Source organism: Arctopsyche grandis, chromosome 11, assembly GCF_051622035.1.
Source record: "Arctopsyche grandis isolate Sample6627 chromosome 11, ASM5162203v2, whole genome shotgun sequence".
In the NCBI taxonomy this organism is placed as follows: domain Eukaryota; kingdom Metazoa; phylum Arthropoda; class Insecta; order Trichoptera; family Hydropsychidae; genus Arctopsyche; species Arctopsyche grandis.
The window spans coordinates 16,962,157-16,969,227 of NC_135365.1; the positions used below are offsets into that span (position 1 = coordinate 16,962,157).

At 31.9% G+C, this 7,071-nt stretch overlaps 1 non-coding gene across 1 annotated transcript; it reads left to right on the forward strand.

Annotated features, from left to right (window-relative positions):
• The first annotated feature begins 6,736 nt into the window (after window positions 1-6,736).
• TRNAP-UGG (transfer RNA proline (anticodon UGG)) lies at window positions 6,737-6,808 on the forward strand. Its single transcript has one exon. It is a non-coding gene; the product is annotated as a tRNA-Pro (tRNA).
• Window positions 6,809-7,071: the final 263 nt, after the last annotated feature.

Here is a 7,071-nt window from a genome sequence, read left to right on the forward strand (position 1 = left end):
AGAGGTACAATATTTACAATATAAGTCAATATTTCTTAAATATAATGATCAAAACATCGAAAATCAAATGATCTATTATTCATTTAAATATCCAATTTATAAAATTAAAAAACCACTCAATTTTTTACGGCTTCAATGAAACATTTTATTCTGTGTAATATCACAATATGATAAATTTAAATTATCAATTAATTACATAAGATATTGTGAAAAAAGGTAACTATAAGATGTTAAACTAAGTAGGGTGAAAAAGCACGTTTGGATAGCTAGCTGTCATCGCGTCGATCTGACGGATAGTTCCGATGTAATTTTTAATGATTTCGTTTTTGATTAAATTCCTCTAGTTTCTTGTTGTCTTTAACTGTGCTGGATAGTGAGTGACCAGGACTTATTTTATTTTATTTCTCCAAATATGTTGAATGCAGGATCTTTATATATTATGTATTCCTCATCAAAACCTCTATGATTCGAATTATGTCATTAAAAACATAAAAAAATTGATGAATATGAATAAAAATAATTATTTTCGCGGGAATACACGTGCCCCACAGATGCGAAAGAGACGGAAAATTCACCACGCGCCACGCTCAACGAACAGTGTGAGAATGATATCCAACTTGGAATGACGGCACTGCTCTAGGCATTATTTTTCCTTCATTTATGTACGTAGTAACAATATATGAAGTTTTTTCATCATGCGAAAATTCAAACTCGAGATTTTGACTGATTCGAACTTCGAATTGATCACTGACCACGAAATATGTGTCTGTGTATTTTGGGGATTTTTTGAACACCGTTAGTACTTATCAAACTGAAACTTAGTATCGGTGACTGAAATTTGTATCGACACAACGAAATTTTTTTTCAAATTTTTTAATTGACTGGAAATGGTACCTCCCCTTATAGGTATCCTCTTTTTTAAGTTTTAGAATTCAATTATTTCCCAAACCGCTAATTTTCATTTCTATCACTTATTATTATTATTATTCGACGTTCAACACATGATAAAATAATTTGTAGAGCTAATTACTATTGTAATTATTATAAATTATTATTTTAAATTAATTATTATTATTATAAACATCGCAGATTTTGCATTATTTTAACTGAAAACACCCATTTTCAACTGAACGCTCGGCATCTAGCACATTGGCTATCGGATTTTTTAGCACAGCAAGACAAGTGTTAATGAAAGTCAACCTCCGTGTATTGGTAAAATATCAAAGCGATCAGAATAGTGAAAGTGGTTAAAAATCCCACAAATTTCGGACGTTTAATAGTTTCATCTAATAAACCAAGTAAAACTAATAAAAATACTTATACCAATATGTATGTATGTATGAAACATATCATTTGCTATGATTACCAATCGTTTGCCTATTGAACTGAATGTGCTTTATTATTTTTACTGACCATTCATTATAGTGACTGGTCCTTTAATATAGTGACTGACCAATTAAATACAGGTCATAATATAATGCATATAAAAGTATCATCGCTTTGCGTTTGCATGTGAATAAAACGACGATGCAGTTCTGAAAAGTGAAAATGCAAAACGACTCATGGTATTACATAGATGCATGCAATTGAGTTATTTTCGCAATTCAACATTGTCATTTATTTTAACTTTTGAGTAGTGGTTGGAGTTGAACTGTGTCGCTTCTTGGGGACTAGTAGACAACAATCGCGCCAACTTTCCGTGTGAAGCATTTCAACATAAACTTGCAAACTGCAATTTCAAAGTGCGACTCTAGAGAGTGGCGAAATTGAAACTGGAAATGCTGCACTTGATGCGCAACGTATTATACAATTCATATACATATAATATCTACGTGTGTAAAACGCGAACACACCATTCGCTTAAATTAAACCGTCAAAACTTCGAAGGAGATATCATTCGGCGAAATGAAAAATAATAACGTTGATAAAAAACGGTATATTATTATAATGGAAAATATAGATGCAATAAAATGGGACAAAACGGTGTAGTAAATTCGAGTACTAAAAACCTCGTAAAACGTCAAGTATTTAAGGGGCGATAAAGTTGCTTCCGTACAACCCCTCCATTATTATTTTCAACGGTTTTCGACCCTCTATTAAGACGTTGATTGTTAAAAACATCATATTCATTTTTTTTCATATTATTAAATTTTTTTGTAATATTTAAACATTGTTGTTTCTATGCTAATAAAAATTGTAAATTATATCTTTGATTTCCGACCGAATCCTACAAAAAGTTATTTTAGATGGATCTAACTTTTATAATATTTTCCTGCCTTTAAAAACCAGGACAAATTCACACATGTACATATTAGCCAGCAGTATGGCTCGGTGGTTGCGTTTATGTTTAGTACCGAGAGGTGACCGGGTTCGATCCCGTGCTAATCTATAATTCTGCTGGTCAGAATTGGATATGTGTGACTCTAAGTCGATCGTTTCCTATCAGGGTTTTCCAATTTATCTGATTCCATTGTTGAAGCGTTTTTTTCATCACATTGGCCATCCTACCCACTGTGTCACCACTATATGAAAATGATTTCAAAAACTTAGTATCTTTAACGCCTTTATATCATTACATACGTACTTACACGGCCCAAGCCTCTTAGTAATATATTTAATTACATTAGTTAAAGACGGGATCATAATTTTGATTGAAATCCCAATCATTGAAATCTTTTTGATTGAAATCCTAATCATGAAATCCCACACATTTTATATATTTATAGTTTATTTTGTCGTACAATTATTATCGAAATATTCTTTAAATTGCCTTTTTATTTTATTTTATAATTATTTTTTATATTTTACTAAATTAGGTTTTTCTTATTTCGTTGACCCATCTTCCTCGTGGCCTTCCTTTCACCCTTTTACATTCTCTCTTGTACCATGGAGTGCTGGAGCACTTTTTTTATCCACCTTACGTCCATTCTTCGAGTTACGTGACCCACCCATTGCCATTTTTTACATATCTCTTCTTAGCTTGCAAACGATTTGGTCGTGAGACAAAGTTTGGGTTTTTATCCAATCGTTTTCAAACTTTGCCATTTTTCTCGGTTTGGTCATCAATATAAGTGGAAGTGTAATCCGCCATTATAATATAATAATAATCGTAATAGACACGTTTGAAAATACTGCATCGGATTACACGGTGACGTTTATCTGTCACATTCATCATTCACATTGGTACATAGTTTCATTACTTTTCGCCCTACCATATCGCTGTCAGATTTTAATTGTTTAAACTATACTTTTATCTATTCATTATTAATTTTCTTTCACCACTATTTTTTGAAATTATCATTTTTCTAACTGGAATTGTACGTTTATCCCATAATTACCAACTATTGTGATAGCGATTGGAATTTCCAAAGCTTGCCAGAAGCAAAACATTCAAAGCCTTTGACCAAAAACTAATTATAGTTTCCAACCTCGATGGAGGAATGAACATCACAACTAAATTTCTCCAGCAGCATTTATCTATTATTATTAAATAAAAATATTAGATCTACTATAGAGTTTGAATCAGATTTTTAAGCATTTTCCATTAAAATATAATATTTTAAAATGAAAAAATTATTTATATAGTCGTCAAATTTGATCGAACTTACATAATAACATTGAGCAACAAAAAAATCACATTTTTGAGTTACAAGAGCGGAAACTAACCAATCTTTACTAAGTTTGATCCATTAAATTCGAATATGATAATGATTTTTGTTGATTAGTGATCGCTTACGAGATATGAGCGTTTTAAAAAATGTACGATTTTTACAGTTTTTTTGGCTTTTGCGGTCTTTAACTCAAAATCTAGTATTTTTGTGCTCAAAATGAGTATTGGACACAATAGTCAGATGTTTTTTCTATTGATTGTGATTTTTCACTGTTTTAAAATACTTATAATTAATTTTCTAGCGAATTTTAAAAGTGAAAAATATATTTTTTTACGGATTTTTTCTCCGTGTTATGTTGCATTAATTTGGCCAGTTTTTTATTTCACCACATTCATAAGGATTGGTTTTCCATCTCAATATATTTTTTTTATCTAAACGTATCATACTCAGCTATCGTTTTTAAATGCTTTTTATTATTAATTAATAGTATTCACAAATACATATCATATATACTTTAATAGCTACTAAGTATCTACTGATAATTTTCTATTGTACAATTTTTGTTTGTTAGTCATTATAGTATTATATTATTTTAATGCTAATTTACAGCATAATAGGAAAAAGAGCTCAAAAACTATTATAAGTATTAAAAAATAAAAATCAGACATGCATTTGTATGATACAACATTAAAATTATGAGAAATTTTTTATGCAGAATACGTGCATGCAACAATGCACCTATAAAATGGAGTGCGCGGGTTTTTGTCGTATCATACGCTTTTTTTTTCGTCTCTTAGGTAAATTACGCTCAGGCGAGCTTTGAAATTAATTACAGTAGTGGGATACGGTGAGTGCAGGATGCGTTATATGTTATGAGATGTTGGCGTGCGATAGGGACACGTGTCCGGTGACACGTGCGTGCCAGCCCTTATTAGTCGTATAAAAATTCACTACGTGTATAATAAATTATGGGCACCACTGAAATATTGTAACTGCATTCCGGCCGATACCGCGTAATGAGGCTGATACAATCGACCGAATTGAAGATGATATAATATGTAAAATCACATGCATGTATAGGTGCATATATGAACAAGGACACGAACATAAAATGACATGTCAACGTTTTATAAATATGTTCTAATAATATAAATATAAGAGCTACCTAACGTAAGAGATGCGTAACGTAAGACATTTTCCTTTAATAGCGAATAGCACTGTGTCAGACTATGATTGGTACAAAGACTTCTACTATTGAAATAAAAAAATTTCGGCTGCGGAGCATTTTTCAAAAATGTATGTATGTATGTTTGTAGTTATATTTGAAAAGTTTTCGTTTGAACTATGTTTATCATATTTACAAAAAAAATGCGTTTTGATATTATGTGTATATTTTGTAAGTTGTTTTTGCTGATTATATTAGTAAAAATGTAACATGATACACTCACTGTAAGTGAGTACATTTAGATTGACTGTACACCATTTTTTTGTTCGTGGAATGAAACGTAAAGCAAACGTTCCCTACAGAAAATTTCGCTTCAATTAAGTAATTGTTACTTTAAGTGAGCACTCGACGCAGATTAATAATATTTTTATATCTTAATGAATTAAAGTATTTTCAATGTAAAAAAATTGATGTAAAATATTATATTATTTCAAAACCCCATAAATAGATCCAACTATCATTATATGAAATACTTAAGGTAATTATTACATACATACATCTAATCTAACACATGACATTCCAAATTTCAAAAGATTGATAGATGACGCTAATAATAGTGAAAAGTAAAAGGGGCATAGATATCTTTGATCTTTTTGATTCATTTCCAACATAGAATGTGTAATACAAAATAATATTCCAAGTAAAAGAAAATCGTATGTGACCAATGCATGACTTCATGTTCTTCCCAACCCATGACTTCATTGTGAGTTAACTAACGACACCTACATATGAGGGGAAAAAAGTTAATATGTATAAGAATTTTAGTATCCGATACAAAGTTTCAGTTTCAGTTGGGTGTTCAAAAAATCCCCAAAATATACACATACACACACATTTTTTCTAGATCACGAAAACGTGATTAGTGATCGATTCTGAGTTTGAATCAATCAAAAACTTGAATTTTCGCATGATCACAAAACTTTATCTATTGTTATTACGTACATACATAGATAAAGTAAAAATATCGATATTAATAGGAATACTAGTCTTTTGATAAATCATCATCATCATTCACAACCATTCACTATCCACTGCTGGATGAAGGCTTTTCCAACACGCTTCCGATCGTCTTTATTTGAGCCACTGTCATCCATATCATCCCACATTTTTTTCTAATTTCGTTCACTAACCACCCCTGTGGCCTTCCTTGTACCTTTTAACATTCTCTAGGGTACTATTCGATCACTTCTTTCTTTTCGTCCATTCTTCGAGCTACTTGACCCGCCCATTGTATATTCTGATACGTGATATATTATTATCATTAATATTTTGTTGTAAATTCTTAAAAGAACAATTGTGAAGAAATTACATAATAATTAAATAAATTGAAGATTTAGAAGACTCCTTATACACCTATTTCGTATATGAGAGGTTCAGCTCTCGCGAGAACCGCAGAAGTGCTAGGATGGATGTAAATTGGTAATATTGTACAATATCGCGTACAATGGATGCCTAATGTAGGCGATAAATTTAATCCGCGTGCCTAACTCGAATAGCGTTTGCTTCCATTTACTTTCATTAAACTAAGAGCTCCCTTCAGAGGTAGGCAGGGATAGTCAACCGCTCAGGTGACAGTTCGGGCCTAAACGGAAGCTGACTCCTCTGTCGAATCTCGATCGCAAAACCGAACGAACACCATTCCCATATGAACTTACGAGTATCTTATGTAAAACAGTACACACACACGTATGTAGATTCAAGTGACCTAAATTCGAAATAGCAATTCAGTTTCAAAGTATTAACTTTATACAATTTAAACCGAGCGGTCATATTTGCAACACTTCGCTACAAGTTCGGAACAGCTAAGCAAGTTTGTTAATCGATGACGTTTTGCAAGTGTCATCACTTTACTGGTAGCAATGTTTGTACATTTGTTATTAACAATTTTACATGCATGTGCGGCTCAATGGTCTAGGGGTATGATTCTCGCTTTGGGTGCGAGAGGTCCCGGGTTCAAATCCCGGTTGAGCCCATTTTTTTTTGCGCATGCGTTTTTTTGCGTAGTCCTTCGCGAAGATCGAATTTACTTCGAGTTCATGGCTCGACTTCAAATTCGATAAATTTTAAAGTAATAAACGTCGGATAATAATGCGAATCGATATACTGACTGGGTAGGTGAAATTTCAATTTGCATAATCCGGTTATTTGAAAATTAACGGCCAAAAATAAAATACGGTCCAAGGACTGCGTCTATCCTATTTCAATTAAGGAAGATAGTTAAATTTAAAATTAATC